Source organism: Myotis daubentonii, chromosome Y (genome assembly GCF_963259705.1).
Source record: "Myotis daubentonii chromosome Y, mMyoDau2.1, whole genome shotgun sequence".
In the NCBI taxonomy this organism is placed as follows: Eukaryota; Metazoa; Chordata; class Mammalia; order Chiroptera; family Vespertilionidae; genus Myotis; species Myotis daubentonii.
In genome coordinates, this window is record NC_081862.1 from 3,713,297 (window position 1) to 3,728,485 (window position 15,189).

Below are 15,189 nucleotides of genomic sequence, written 5' to 3' on the forward strand. Positions count from 1 at the left end.
TGCTTTAGGCTAGGCCCGAGGAGGAACCAGCAAGCGATCCTTGATGGCTGCTTTGGCAGGGAACCGGGCCAGAGCCACAAGTGATTGGTGATGGGGAGCTGGGGGTGCTCCAAGCCAGGCCTAAAGCCTTGGCCAGAGGCTTTACGCTGGGCCGGGGAGGAGCCATCCAGCTATCATGAGCCAGGGATGGTTGATAGTGGTGGCTGCAGGAAGATTTGTGTGCCCAGCCCAGGCCTAAACCCTCAGCCTGAGGCGTTAGGCCTGGGTCAGGAAGGAGCCAGCCAGTGATCTTGATGGCAGGGAGCATGGGGGGTGTCCCGCCCAGGACTAACACTTCAGCCAGAGGGTTTAGTTTGGACTGGGACAGAGCCAGCCAGCGATAATTGGTGGGGCGCTGGGGGTGCCCAGGTCCAGGCCTAAAGCCTTGGCCTGAGCATTTAGGGCAGGGCCGGGGAAGAGCAATACGGTGATCATTGATGGCAGAGGCAGCCGTTGGGAGATGGAGGTGACCAGGTCCAGGCATAAACCCTAGGGCTGGGGATTTCGGCCTGGGCTAGGGAGGAGCCATCCAGCAATTGTTGATGGTGGAGGCGGCTGCAGGGAACTGGGTGTGGCCGGCCCAGGCCTAAACCCTCGGCCTGAGACATTAGGCCTGGGTCAGGGAGTAGCCAGTCAGCAACCATTGATAGCGGGGTGCATGGGGGTGGGGGTCCGGCCCAGTCCTAACACCTTAGCCAGAGGCTTTAGGCTTGGGCCGGGGAGGAGCCAGAAAGCGATCCTTGATTGCGGCTTTGGTATGTTACCGCGGCAGAGCCAGCCAGTGATTGGTGATGGGGAGCTGGTGATGCTCCGGGACAGGCCTAAAGCCTTGGCCAGAGGCTTTAGGCTTGGGACGGGGAGGAGCCATTCAGCGATCATGAGCCAGCGATGGTTGATAGTGGCGGCTGCAGGGAGCTGGGGGTGCCCCAGCCCAGGCCTAAACCCTCAGCCTGAGGCGATAGGCTTGGTTCAGGAAGGTGCCAGCCAGCGATCTTGATGGCAGGGAGCATGGGGGGGTGTCCATCCCAGGCCTAACAACTCAGCCAGAGTCTTTTGGCTTGGACTGGGGCGGTGCCAGCCAGTGATCATTGATGGCGGAGAGGGCTGTGGGGAGCTGGAGGTTACCAGGTCCAGGCATAAACCCTAGGGCTGGGGCTTTCGCCTTGGGCTGGGGAGGAGCCATCCAGCGATCGCTGATGGTGAAGGCAGCTGCAGGGAACTGGTGGTGCCCCGGCCCATGCCTAAACCCTCGGCCTGAGACGTTAGGCCTGGGTCAGGGAGTAGCCAGTCAGCAACCATTGATGGCGGGGAGCATGGGGGTGGGGGTTCCGGCCCAGTCCTAACACCTTAGCCAGAGGCTTACGCTTGGATCAGGAAGGAGCCAGCCAGCAATCTTGATGGCAGGGAGCATGGGGGGTGTCCATCCCAGGCCTAACACCTCAGCCAGAGTCTTTAGGCTTGGACTGGGGCAGTGCCAGCCAGCGATCAGTGGTGGGGAGCTGGGCGTGCCCAGGTCCAGGCCTAAAGCCTCGGTCTGAGGTTTTAGGCCAGGGCCGGGGTGGAGCCTCCCGGTGATCATTGATGGCGGCCGCGGGGATCTGCAGGTGCCCAGGTCAAGTCCTAACACCGAAGCCAGAGGATTTAGCCTAGGGCCAGGGAGGAGTCAGCAAGCGATACTTGATGGAGGCTTTGGCAGGGAACCGGGGCAGAGTCAGCCAGTGATGGGTGACAGGGAGCTGGGGGTGCTCCAAGCCAGGGGTAAAGCCTTGGCCAGTGGCTTTAGGCTTCGGCCGCGGAGGAGCCATCCAGCTATCATGAGCCAGCGATTGTTGATGGTGGCGGCTGCAGGGTGCTGGGGGTGCCCCAGCCCAGGCCTAAACCCTCATTCACAGGCTTTAGGATTGGACTGGGGCTGAGTAGCCAGCGATAAGTGATGGGGAGCTTGAGGTGCCCAGTTCCAGGCCTAAAGCCTAGGGCTGGGGTTTTAGGCTTGGGCTGGGGAGGAGCCATCCAGCGATCGTTGATGGTGTAGGCAGCTGCAGGGAACTGGGGGTGCCCCGGCCCAGGCCTAAACCCTTGCCCCAAGGCGTTAGGCCTGGGTCAGGGAGGAGCCAGCCAGCAGTCATTGATGGCGGGGTGTATGGGGGTTGGAGGAGTCCGGTTCAGGCCTAACACCTTAGCCAGAGGCTTTGGGCTTGGGCCAGGGAGGACCAGCAAGCCATCCTTGAATGCGGCTTTGGCAGTGATCCGGGGTAGAGCCAGCCAGTGATTGGTGACAGGGTCCTGGGGGTGCTCCAAGCCAGGTCTAAAGCCAAGGCCAGAGGCTTTAAACTTGGGCGGGGGGGGAGCAATCAAGCAATCATGAGCCAGCGATGGTTGATAATGGCGGCTGCATGGAGCTGGAGGTGCCCCAGCCCAGGCCTAAACCATCAGCCTGAGGCATTAGGCCTGGGTCAGGGAGGATCCAGCCAGTGATCTTGATGGCAGGGATCATGGGGAGTGTCCAGCACAAGCCTAACATCTCAGCCAGAGGCTTTAGTCTAGAACCGAAGAGGAGCCAGCAAGCGATCCTTGATGGCTGCTTTGGCAGGGAACCGGCCTAGAGCCAGCCAGTGATTGGTGATGGGGAGCTGGGGGTGCTCCAAGCCAGGCCTAAAGCCTTGGCCAGAGGCTTTTGGCTGGGCCGGGGAGGACCCATCCAGCTATCATGAGCCAGTGGTTGTTGATGATGGCAGCTGCAGGAAGCTGGGGGTGCCCCAGCCCAGGCCTAAACCATCAGCCTGAGGCGTTAGGCCGGGTTCAGGGAGGAGCCCGCCAGCGATCTTGATGGCAGGGAGCATGGGGTGTGTCAGCCCAGGCCTAACACCTCAGCCAGAGGGTTTAAGTTTGGACTGGGACAGAGCCAGCCAGCGATAAGTGGTGGGGCGCTGGTGGTGCCCAGGTCCAGGCTTAAAGCCTTGCCCTGATGTTTTAGGCCAGGGCCGGGGAGGAGCCAGCGGGTGATCATTGATGGCAGAGGGGGCGGTGTGGAGCTGGAGGTGACCAGGTCCAGTCATAAACCCTAGGGCTGGGGCTTTTGGCTTGGGCTGGGTAGGAGCCATCCAGCGATCGTCGATGGTAGAGGCGGCTGCAGGGAACTGGGGGTGGCCCGGCCCAGGCCGAAACACTCGGCCTGAGACGTTAGGCCTGGGTCAGGGAGTAGCCAGTCAGCAACCATTGATGGCGGGGAGCATGGGGGTGGGGGTTCCGGCCCAGTCCTAACACCTTAGCCAGAGGCTTTAGGCTTGGGCCGGATAGAAGCCAGCTAGGGATTCTTGATGGCGGCTTGGGGAGGTTACCTGGGCAGAGCCAGCAAGTGATTGCTGATGGGGAAATGGGGGTGTTCCAGGCCAGGCCTAAAGCCTTGGCCAGAGGCTTTATGCTGGGCCAGGGAGTAGCCATCCAGCGATCATGAGCCAGTGATGGTTGATAGTGGCGGCTGCAGGGAGCTGGGGGTGCCCCAGCCCAGGCCTCAACTCTCAGCCTGAGGAGTTAGGCTTGGTTCAGGGAGGACCCAGCCAGCAATCTTGATGGCAGGGAGCATGGGGGGTGTCCAGCCCAGGCCTTACACCTCAGCCAGAGGGTTTAGGTTTGGACTGGGACAGAGCCAGCCAGCGATAAGTGGTGGGGCGCTGGGGAGGAGCCATCCAGCGATCCTTGATGGTGGAGGCGGCTGCAGGGAACTGGGGGTGCCCCGGCCCAGGCCTAAACCCTCGGCCTGAGACGTTAGGCCTGGGTAAGGGAGTAGCCAGTCAGCAACCATTGATGGCTGGGAGCATGGGGGTGGCGTTTCCGGCCCAGTCCTAACACCTTAGCCAGAGGCTTTATGCTTGGGCCGGGGAGGAGCCAGCAAGCGATCCTTGATGGCGGCTTTGGCAGGGAAGCGGGGTAGAGCCAGCCAGTGATTGGTGATGGGGAGCTGGGGGTGCTCCGGGCCAGGCATAAAGGCTAGGCCAGAGGCTTTAGGCTTGGGCCATGGAGGAGCCATCCAGTGACCATGAGCCAGCGATAATTGATGATGGGACCTGGGGGTGCCCAGGTCCAGGCCTAAATCATCGGCCTGAGGTTTTAGGCCAGGGCCCGGGTGGAGCCTACCGGTGATCATTGATGGCGGAGGCGGCCGCGGGGACCTGGAGGTGCCCAGGTCCAGGCCTAAACCCTAGGGTTGGGCCTAAACTCTCGGCCTGAGGCGTTAGGCCTCGGTCAGGGAGGAGCCAGCCAGCAGTCATTGATGGCGGGGAGCATGGGGGTGCGTGGGTCCGGCCCAGGCCTAACACCTTAGCCAGAGGCTTTAGGCTTGGGCCGGGGTGGAGCCAGCAAGCGATCCTTGATGGCGGCTTTGGCAGGGAACCGGGGCAGAGCCAGCCAATGATTGGTGACGGGGAGCTGGGGGTGACGCAAGCCAGGTTTAAAGCCTTGGGCAGTGGCTTTAGGCTTGGCCCGGGGAGGAGCCATCCAGTGACCATGAGCCAGCGATAATTGATGATGGCGGCTGCAGGGAGCTGGGGATGCCCCAGCCCAGGGCCAAACCCTCAGCCTGAGGCGTTAGGCTTGGATCAGGAAGCAGCCAGCCAGCAATCTTGATGGCAGGGAGCATGGGGGTGTCCAGCCCAGGCCTAACACCTCAGCCAGAGGGTTTAGGTTTGGACTGGGACAGAGCCAGCCAGCGCTAAGTGGTGGGGCGCTGGGGGTGCCCAGGTCCAGGCCTAAAGCCTCGGCCTGTGGTTTTAGGCCAGGGTCGGGGCGGAGCTATACGGTGATCATGGATGGCAGAGGCGGCCGTGGGGAGCTGGAGGTGACCAGGTCCAGGCATAAACCCTAGGGGTGGGGCTTTCGGCTTGGGCTAGGGAGGAGCCATCCAGAGATTGTTGATGGTGGAGGCGGCTACAGGGAACTGGGTGTGGTCCGGCCCAGGCCTAAACACTCGGCCTGAGGGGTTAGGCCTGGGTCAGGGAGTAGCCAGTCAGCAACCATTAATGGCGGGGAGCATGGGGGTGGGGGTTCCGGATCAGTCCTAATACCTTAGCCAGAGGCTTTAGGCTTGGGCGGGGGAGGAGCCATCCGGCCATCATGAGCCAGCGATGGTTGATGGTGGCGGCTGCAGGGAGCTAAGGGTGCCACAGCCCAGGCTTAAACTCTCAGCCTGAAGCGTTAGGCCTGGGTCAGGGAGGAGCCAGCCAGCGATCTTGAATGCATGAAGCATGGGGAGTGTCCAGCACAGGCCTAACACCTCAGTCAGAGGCTTTAGGCTAGGGCCGAGGAGGATCCAGGAAGCGATACTTGATGGCTGCTTTGGCAGGGAATTGGCCTAGAGCCAGCCAGTGATTGGTGATGGGGAGCTGGGGGTGCTCCAAGCCAGGCCTAAAGCCTTGGCCAGAGGCTTTATGCTGGGCTGGGGAGTAGCCATCCAGCTATCATGAGCCAGTGATGGTTGATAGTGGCGGCTGCAGGGAGCTGGGGGTGCCCCAGCCCAGGCCTAAACCCTCAGCCTGAGGCGTTAGGCCGGGTTCAGGGAGGAGCCCGCCAGCGAACTTGATGGCAGGGAGCATGGGGTGTGTCAGCCCAGGCCTAACACCTCAGCCAGAGGGTTTAAGTTTGGACTGGGACAGAGCCAGCCAGCGATAAGTGGTGGGGCGCTGGTGGTGCCCAGGTCCAGGCTTAAAGCCTTGCCCTGATGTTTTAGGCCAGGGCCGGGGAGGAGCCAGCGGGTGATCATTGATGGCAGAGGGGGCGGTGTGGAGCTGGAGGTGACCAGGTCCAGTCATAAACCCTAGGGCTGGGGCTTTTGGCTTGGGCTGGGTAGGAGCCATCCAGCGATCGTCGATGGTGGAGGCGGCTGCAGGGAACTGGGGGTGGCCCGGCCCAGGCCGAAACACTCGGCCTGAGACGTTAGGCCTGGGTCAGGGAGTAGCCAGTCAGCAACCATTGATGGCGGGGAGCATGGGGGTGGCGTTTCCGGCCCAGTCCTAACACCTTAGCCAGAGGCTTTATGCTTGGGCCGGGGAGGAGCCAGCAAGCGATCCTTGATGGCGGCTTTGGCAGGGAAGCGGGGTAGAGCCAGCCAGTGATTGGTGATGGGGAGCTGGGGGTGCTCCGGGCCAGGCATAAAGGCTAGGCCAGAGGCTTTAGGCTTGGGCCATGGAGGAGCCATCCAGTGACCATGAGCCAGCGATAATTGATGATGGGACCTGGGGGTGCCCAGGTCCAGGCCTAAATCATCGGCCTGAGCTTTTAGGCCAGGGCCCGGGTGGAGCCTACCGGTGATCATTGATGGCGGAGGCGGCCGCCTGGACCTGGAGGTGCCCAGGTTCAGGCCTAAACCCTAGGGTTGGGCCTAAACTCTCGGCCTGAGGCGTTAGGCCTCGGTCAGGGAGGAGCCAGCCAGCAGTCATTGATGGCGGGGAGCATGGGGGTGCGTGGGTCCAGCCCAGGCCTAACACCTTAGCCAGAGGCTTTAGGCTTGGGCCGGGGTGGAGCCAGCAAGCGATCCTTGATGGCGGCTTTGGCAGGGAACCGGGGCAGAGCCAGCCAATGATTGGTGACGGGGAGCTGGGGGTGACGCAAGCCAGGTTTAAAGCCTTGGGCAGTGGCTTTAGGCTTGGCCCGGGGAGGAGCCATCCAGTGACCATGAGCCAGCGATAATTGATGATGGCGGCTGCAGGGAGCTGGGGATGCCCCAGCCCAGGGCCAAACCCTCAGCCTGAGGCGTTAGGCTTGGATCAGGAAGCAGCCAGCCAGCAATCTTGATGGCAGGGAGCATGGGGGTGTCCAGCCCAGGCCTAACACCTCAGCCAGAGGGTTTAGGTTTGGACTGGGACAGAGCCAGCCAGCGCTAAGTGGTGGGGCGCTGGGGGTGCCCAGGTCCAGGCCTAAAGCCTCGGCCTGTGGTTTTAGGCCAGGGTCGGGGCGGAGCTATACGGTGATCATGGATGGCAGAGGCGGCCGTGGGGAGCTGGAGGTGACCAGGTCCAGGCATAAACCCTAGGGGTGGGGCTTTCGGCTTGGGCTAGGGAGGAGCCATCCAGAGATTGTTGATGGTGGAGGCGGCTACAGGGAACTGGGTGTGGTCCGGCCCAGGCCTAAACACTCGGCCTGAGGGGTTAGGCCTGGGTCAGGGAGTAGCCAGTCAGCAACCATTAATGGCGGGGAGCATGGGGGTGGGGGTTCCGGATCAGTCCTAATACCTTAGCCAGAGGCTTTAGGCTTGGGCGAGGGAGGAGCCATCCAGCCATCATGAGCCAGCGATGGTTGATGGTGGCGGCTGCAGGGAGCTAAGGGTGCCACAGCCCAGGCTTAAACTCTCAGCCTGAGGCGTTAGGCCTGGGTCAGGGAGGAGCCAGCCCGCGATCTTGAATGCATGAAGCATGGGGAGTGTCCAGCACAGGCCTAACACCTCAGTCAGAGGCTTTAGGCTAGGGCCGAGGAGGATCCAGGAAGCGATACTTGATGGCTGCTTTGGCAGGGAACCGGCCTAGAGCCAGCCAGTGATTGGTGATGGGGAGCTGGGGGTGCTCCAAGCCAGGCCTAAAGCCTTGGCCAGAGGCTTTATGCTGGGCTGGGGAGTAGCCATCCAGCTATCATGAGCCAGTGATGGTTGATAGTGGCGGCTGCAGGGAGCTGGGGGTGCCCCAGCCCAGGCCTAAACCCTCAGCCTGAGGCGTTAGGCCGGGTTCAGGGAGGAGCCCGCCAGCGAACTTGATGGCAGGGAACATGGGGTGTGTCAGCCCAGGCCTAACACCTCAGCCAGAGGGTTTAAGTTTGGACTGGGACAGAGCCAGCCAGCGATAAGTGGTGGGGCGCTGGTGGTGCCCAGGTCCAGGCTTAAAGCCTTGCCCTGATGTTTTAGGCCAGGGCCGGGGAGGAGCCAGCGGGTGATCATTGATGGCAGAGGGGGCGGTGTGGAGCTGGAGGTGACCAGGTCCAGTCATAAACCCTAGGGCTGGGGCTTTTGGCTTGGGCTGGGTAGGAGCCATCCAGCGATCGTCGATGGTGGAGGCGGCTGCAGGGAACTGGGGGTGGCCCGGCCCAGGCCGAAACACTCGGCCTGAGACGTTAGGCCTGGGTCAGGGAGTAGCCAGTCAGCAACCATTGATGGCAGGGAGCATGGGGGTGGCGTTTCCGGCCCAATCCTAACACCTTAGCCAGAGGCTTTATGCTTGGGCCGGGGAGGAGCCAGCAAGCGATCCTTGATGGCGGCTTTGGCAGGGAAGCGGGGTAGAGCCAGCCAGTGATTGGTGATGGGGAGCTGGGGGTGCTCCGGGCCAGGCATAAAGGCTAGGCCAGAGGCTTTAGGCTTGGGCCATGGAGGAGCCATCCAGTGACCATGAGCCAGCGATAATTGATGATGGGACCTGGGGGTGCCCAGGTCCAGGCCTAAATCATCGGCCTGAGGTTTTAGGCCAGGGCCCGGGTGGAGCCTACCGGTGATCATTGATGGCGGAGGCGGCCGCGGGGACCTGGAGGTGCCCAGGTCCAGGCCTAAACCCTAGGGTTGGGCCTAAACTCTCGGCCTGAGGCGTTAGGCCTCGGTCAGGGAGGAGCCAGCCAGCAGTCATTGATGGCGGGGAGCATGGGGGTGCGTGGGTCCGGCCCAGGCCTAACACCTTAGCCAGAGGCTTTAGGCTTGGGCCGGGGTGGAGCCAGCAAGCGATCCTTGATGGCGGCTTTGGCAGGGAACCGGGGCAGAGCCAGCCAATGATTGGTGACGGGGAGCTGGGGGTGACGCAAGCCAGGTTTAAAGCCTTGGGCAGTGGCTTTAGGCTTGGCCCGGGGAGGAGCCATCCAGTGACCATGAGCCAGCGATAATTGATGATGGCGGCTGCAGGGAGCTGGGGATGCCCCAGCCCAGGGCCAAACCCTCAGCCTGAGGCGTTAGGCTTGGATCAGGAAGCAGCCAGCCAGCAATCTTGATGGCAGGGAGCATGGGGGTGTCCAGCCCAGGCCTAACACCTCAGCCAGAGGGTTTAGGTTTGGACTGGGACAGAGCCAGCCAGCGCTAAGTGGTGGGGCGCTGGGGGTGCCCAGGTCCAGGCCTAAAGCCTCGGCCTGTGGTTTTAGGCCAGGGTCGGGGCGGAGCTATACGGTGATCATGGATGGCAGAGGCGGCCGTGGGGAGCTGGAGGTGACCAGGTCCAGGCATAAACCCTAGGGGTGGGGCTTTCGGCTTGGGCTAGGGAGGAGCCATCCAGAGATTGTTGATGGTGGAGGCGGCTACAGGGAACTGGGTGTGGTCCGGCCCAGGCCTAAACACTCGGCCTGAGGGGTTAGGCCTGGGTCAGGGAGTAGCCAGTCAGCAACCATTAATGGCGGGGAGCATGGGGGTGGGGGTTCCGGATCAGTCCTAATACCTTAGCCAGAGGCTTTAGGCTTGGGCGAGGGAGGAGCCATCCAGCCATCATGAGCCAGCGATGGTTGATGGTGGCGGCTGCAGGGAGCTAAGGGTGCCACAGCCCAGGCTTAAACTCTCAGCCTGAGGCGTTAGGCCTGGGTCAGGGAGGAGCCAGCCAGCGAATTGAATGCATGAAGCATGGGGAGTGTCCAGCACAGGCCTAACACCTCAGTCAGAGGCTTTAGGCTAGGGCCGAGGAGGATCCAGGAAGCAATACTTGATGGCTGCTTTGGCAGGGAACCGGCCTAGAGCCAGCCAGTGATTGGTGATGGGGAGCTGGGGGTGCTCCAAGCCAGGCCTAAAGCCTTGGCCAGAGGCTTTATGCTGGGCTGGGGAGTAGCCATCCAGCTATCATGAGCCAGTGATGGTTGATAGTGGCGGCTGCAGGGAGCTGGGGGTACCCCAGCCCAGGCCTAAACCCTCAGCCTGAGGCGTTAGGCCGGGTTCAGGGAGGATCCCGCCAGCGAACTTGATGGCAGGGAACATGGGGTGTGTCAGCCCAGGCCTAACACCTCAGCCAGAGGGTTTAAGTTTGGACTGGGACAGAGCCAGCCAGCGATAAGTGGTGGGGCGCTGGTGGTGCCCAGGTCCAGGCTTAAAGCCTTGCCCTGATGTTTTAGGCCAGGGCCGGGGAGGAGCCAGCGGGTGATCATTGATGGCAGAGGGGGCGGTGTGGAGCTGGAGGTGACCAGGTCCAGTCATAAACCCTAGGGCTGGGGCTTTTGGCTTGGGCTGGGTAGGAGCCATCCAGCGATCGTCGATGGTGGAGGCGGCTGCAGGGAACTGGGGGTGGCCCGGCCCAGGCCGAAACACTCGGCCTGAGACGTTAGGCCTGGGTCAGGGAGTAGCCAGTCAGCAACCATTGATGGCGGGGAGCATGGGGGTGGCGTTTCCGGCCCAATCCTAACACCTTAGCCAGAGGCTTTATGCTTGGGCCGGGGAGGAGCCAGCAAGCGATCCTTGATGGCGGCTTTGGCAGGGAAGCGGGGTAGAGCCAGCCAGTGATTGGTGATGGGGAGCTGGGGGTGCTCTGGGCCAGGCATAAAGGCTAGGCCAGAGGCTTTAGGCTTGGGCCATGGAGGAGCCATCCAGTGACCATGAGCCAGCGATAATTGATGATGGGACCTGGGGGTGCCCAGGTCCAGGCCTAAATCATCGGCCTGAGGTTTTAGGCCAGGGCCCGGGTGGAGCCTACCGGTGATCATTGATGGCGGAGACGGCCGCGGGGACCTGGAGGTGCCCAGGTCCAGGCCTAAACCCTAGGGTTGGGCCTAAACTCTCGGCCTGAGGCGTTAGGCCTCGGTCAGGGAGGAGCCAGCCAGCAGTCATTGATGGCGGGGAGCATGGGGGTGCGTGGGTCCGGCCCAGGCCTAACACCTTAGCCAGAGGCTTTAGGCTTGGGCCGGGGTGGAGCCAGCAAGCGATCCTTGATGGCGGCTTTGGCAGGGAACCGGGGCAGAGCCAGCCAATGATTGGTGACGGGGAGCTGGGGGTGACGCAAGCCAGGTTTAAAGCCTTGGGCAGTGGCTTTAGGCTTGGCCCGGGGAGGAGCCATCCAGTGACCATGAGCCAGCGATAATTGATGATGGCGGCTGCAGGGAGCTGGGGATGCCCCAGCCCAGGGCCAAACCCTCAGCCTGACGCGTTAGGCTTGGATCAGGAAGCAGCCAGCCAGCAATCTTGATGGCAGGGAGCATGGGGGTGTCCAGCCCAGGCCTAACACCTCAGCCAGAGGGTTTAGGTTTGGACTGGGACAGAGCCAGCCAGCGCTAAGTGGTGGGGCGCTGGGGGTGCCCAGGTCCAGGCCTAAAGCCTCGGCCTGTGGTTTTAGGCCAGGGTCGGGGCGGAGCTATACGGTGATCATGGATGGCAGAGGCGACCGTGGGGAGCTGGAGGTGACCAGGTCCAGGCATAAACCCTAGGGGTGGGGCTTTCGGCTTGGGCTAGGGAGGAGCCATCCAGAGATTGTTGATGGTGGAGGCGGCTACAGGGAACTGGGTGTGGTCCGGCCCAGGCCTAAACACTCGGCCTGAGGGGTTAGGCCTGGGTCAGGGAGTAGCCAGTCAGCAACCATTAATGGCGGGGAGCATGGGGGTGGGGGTTCCGGATCAGTCCTAATACCTTAGCCAGAGGCTTTAGGCTTGGGCGAGGGAGGAGCCATCCAGCCATCATGAGCCAGCGATGGTTGATGGTGGCGGCTGCAGGGAGCTAAGGGTGCCACAGCCCAGGCTTAAACTCTCAGCCTGAGGCGTTAGGCCTGGGTCAGGGAGGAGCCAGCCAGCGATCTTGAATGCATGAAGCATGGGGAGTGTCCAGCACAGGCCTAACACCTCAGTCAGAGGCTTTAGGCTAGGGCCGAGGAGGATCCAGGAAGCGATACTTGATGGCTGCTTTGGCAGGGAACCGGCCTAGAGCCAGCCAGTGATTGGTGATGGGGAGCTGGGGGTGCTCCAAGCCAGGCCTAAAGCCTTGGCCAGAGGCTTTATGCTGGGCTGGGGAGTAGCCATCCAGCTATCATGAGCCAGTGATGGTTGATAGTGGCGGCTGCAGGGAGCTGGGGGTGCCCCAGCCCAGGCCTAAACCCTCAGCCTGAGGCGTTAGGCCGGGTTCAGGGAGGATCCCGCCAGCGAACTTGATGGCAGGGAACATGGGGTGTGTCAGCCCAGGCCTAACACCTCAGCCAGAGGGTTTAGGTTTGGACTGGGACAGAGCCAGCCAGCGATAAGTGGTGGGGCGCTGGTGGTGCCCAGGTCCAGGCTTAAAGCCTTGCCCTGATGTTTTAGGCCAGGGCCGGGGAGGAGCCAGCGGGTGATCATTGATGGCAGAGGGGGCGGTGTGGAGCTGGAGGTGACCAGGTCCAGTCATAAACCCTAGGGCTGGGGCTTTTGGCTTGGGCTGGGTAGGAGCCATCCAGCGATCGTCGATGGTGGAGGCGGCTGCAGGGAACTGGGGGTGGCCCGGCCCAGGCCGAAACACTCGGCCTGAGACGTTAGGCCTGGGTCAGGGAGTAGCCAGTCAGCAACCATTGATGGCGGGGAGCATGGGGGTGGCGTTTCCGGCCCAATCCTAACACCTTAGCCAGAGGCTTTATGCTTGGGCCGGGGAGGAGCCAGCAAGCGATCCTTGATGGCGGCTTTGGCAGGGAAGCGGGGTAGAGCCAGCCAGTGATTGGTGATGGGGAGCTGGGGGTGCTCCGGGCCAGGCATAAAGGCTAGGCCAGATGCTTTAGGCTTGGGCCATGGAGGAGCCATCCAGTGACCATGAGCCAGCGATAATTGATGATGGGACCTGGGGGTGCCCAGGTCCAGGCCTAAATCATCGGCCTGAGGTTTTAGGCCAGGGCCCGGGTGGAGCCTACCGGTGATCATTGATGGCGGAGGCGGCCGCGGGGACCTGGAGGTGCCCAGGTCCAGGCCTAAACCCTAGGGTTGGGCCTAAACTCTCGGCCTGAGGCGTTAGGCCTCGGTCAGGGAGGAGCCAGCCAGCAGTCATTGATGGCGGGGAGCATGGGGGTGCGTGGGTCCGGCCCAGGCCTAACACCTTAGCCAGAGGCTTTAGGCTTGGGCCGGGGTGGAGCCAGCAAGCGATCCTTGATGACGGCTTTGGCAGGGAACCGGGGCAGAGCCAGCCAATGATTGGTGACGGGGAGCTGGGGGTGACGCAAGCCAGGTTTAAAGCCTTGGGCAGTGGCTTTAGGCTTGGCCCGGGGAGGAGCCATCCAGTGACCATGAGCCAGCGATAATTGATGATGGCGGCTGCAGGGAGCTGGGGATGCCCCAGCCCAGGGCCAAACCCTCAGCCTGACGCGTTAGGCTTGGATCAGGAAGCAGCCAGCCAGCAATCTTGATGGCAGGGAGCATGGGGGTGTCCAGCCCAGGCCTAACACCTCAGCCAGAGGGTTTAGGTTTGGACTGGGACAGAGCCAGCCAGCGCTAAGTGGTGGGGCGCTGGGGGTGCCCAGGTCCAGGCCTAAAGCCTCGGCCTGTGGTTTTAGGCCAGGGTCGGGGCGGAGCTATACGGTGATCATGGATGGCAGAGGCGACCGTGGGGAGCTGGAGGTGACCAGGTCCATGCATAAACCCTAGGGGTGGGGCTTTCGGCTTGGGCTAGGGAGGAGCCATCCAGAGATTGTTGATGGTGGAGGCGGCTACAGGGAACTGGGTGTGGTCCGGCCCAGGCCTAAACACTCGGCCTGAGGGGTTAGGCCTGGGTCAGGGAGTAGCCAGTCAGCAACCATTAATGGCGGGGAGCATGGGGGTGGGGGTTCCGGATCAGTCCTAATACCTTAGCCAGAGGCTTTAGGCTTGGGCGGGGGAGGAGCCATTCGGCCATCATGAGCCAGCGATGGTTGATGGTGGCGGCTACAGGGAGCTAAGGGTGCCACAGCCCAGGCTTAAACTCTCAGCCTGAGGCGTTAGGCCTGGGTCAGGGAGGAGCCAGCCCGCGATCTTGAATGCATGAAGCATGGGGAGTGTCCAGCACAGGCCTAACACCTCAGTCAGAGGCTTTAGGCTAGGGCCGAGGAGGATCCAGGAAGCGATACTTGATGGCTGCTTTGGCAGGGAATTGGCCTAGAGCCAGCCAGTGATTGGTGATGGGGAGCTGGGGGTGCTCCAAGCCAGGCCTAAAGCCTTGGCCAGAGGCTTTATGCTGGGCTGGGGAGTAGCCATCCAGCTATCATGAGCCAGTGATGGTTGATAGTGGCGGCTGGAGGGAGCTGGGGGTGCCCCAGCCCAGGCCTAAACCCTCAGCCTGAGGCGTTAGGCCGGGTTCAGGGAGGAGCCCGCCAGCGATCTTGATGGCAGGGAGCATGGGGTGTGTCAGCCCAGGCCTAACACCTCAGCCAGAGGGTTTAAGTTTGGACTGGGACAGAGCCAGCCAGCGATAAGTGGTGGGGCGCTGGTGGTGCCCAGGTCCAGGCTTAAAGCCTTGCCGTGATGTTTTAGGCCAGGGCCGGGGAGGAGCCAGCGGGTGATCATTGATGGCAGAGGGGGCGGTGTGGAGCTGGAGGTGACCAGGTCCAGTCATAAACCCTAGGGCTGGGGCTTTTGGCTTGGGCTGGGTAGGAGCCATCCAGCGATCGTCGATGGTGGAGGCGGCTGCAGGGAACTGGGGGTGGCCCGGCCCAGGCCGAAACACTCGGCCTGAGACGTTAGGCCTGGGTCAGGGAGTAGCCAGTCAGCAACCATTGATGGCGGGGAGCATGGGGGTGGGGGTTCCGGCCCAGTCCTAACACCTTAGCCAGAGGCTTTAGGCTTGGGCCGGGGAGGAGCCAGCAAGCGATCCTTGATGGCGGCTTTGGCATGGAACCGGGGTAGAGCCAGCCAGTGATTGGTGATGGGGAGCTGGGGGTGCTCCGGGCCAGGCCTAAAGCCTTGGCCAGAGACTTTAGGCTTGGGCCGGGGAGGAGCCATCCAGCAATCATGAGCCAGCGATGGTTGATGGTGGCGGCTGCAGGGAGCTAAGGGTGCCCCAGCCCAGGCCTAAACCCTCAGCCTGAGGCGTTACGACTGCTTCAGGGAGGAGCCAGCCAGTGATCTTGATGGCAGGGAGCATGGGGAGTGTCCAGCCCAGGCCTAACACCTCAGCCAGAGGCTTTAGGCTAGGGCCGAGGAGGAACCAGCAAGCGATCCTTGATGGCTGCTTTGGCAGGGAACCGGGCCAGAGCCAGCCAGTGATTGGTGATGGGGATCTGGAGGTGCTCCGGGCCAGGCCTAAAGGCT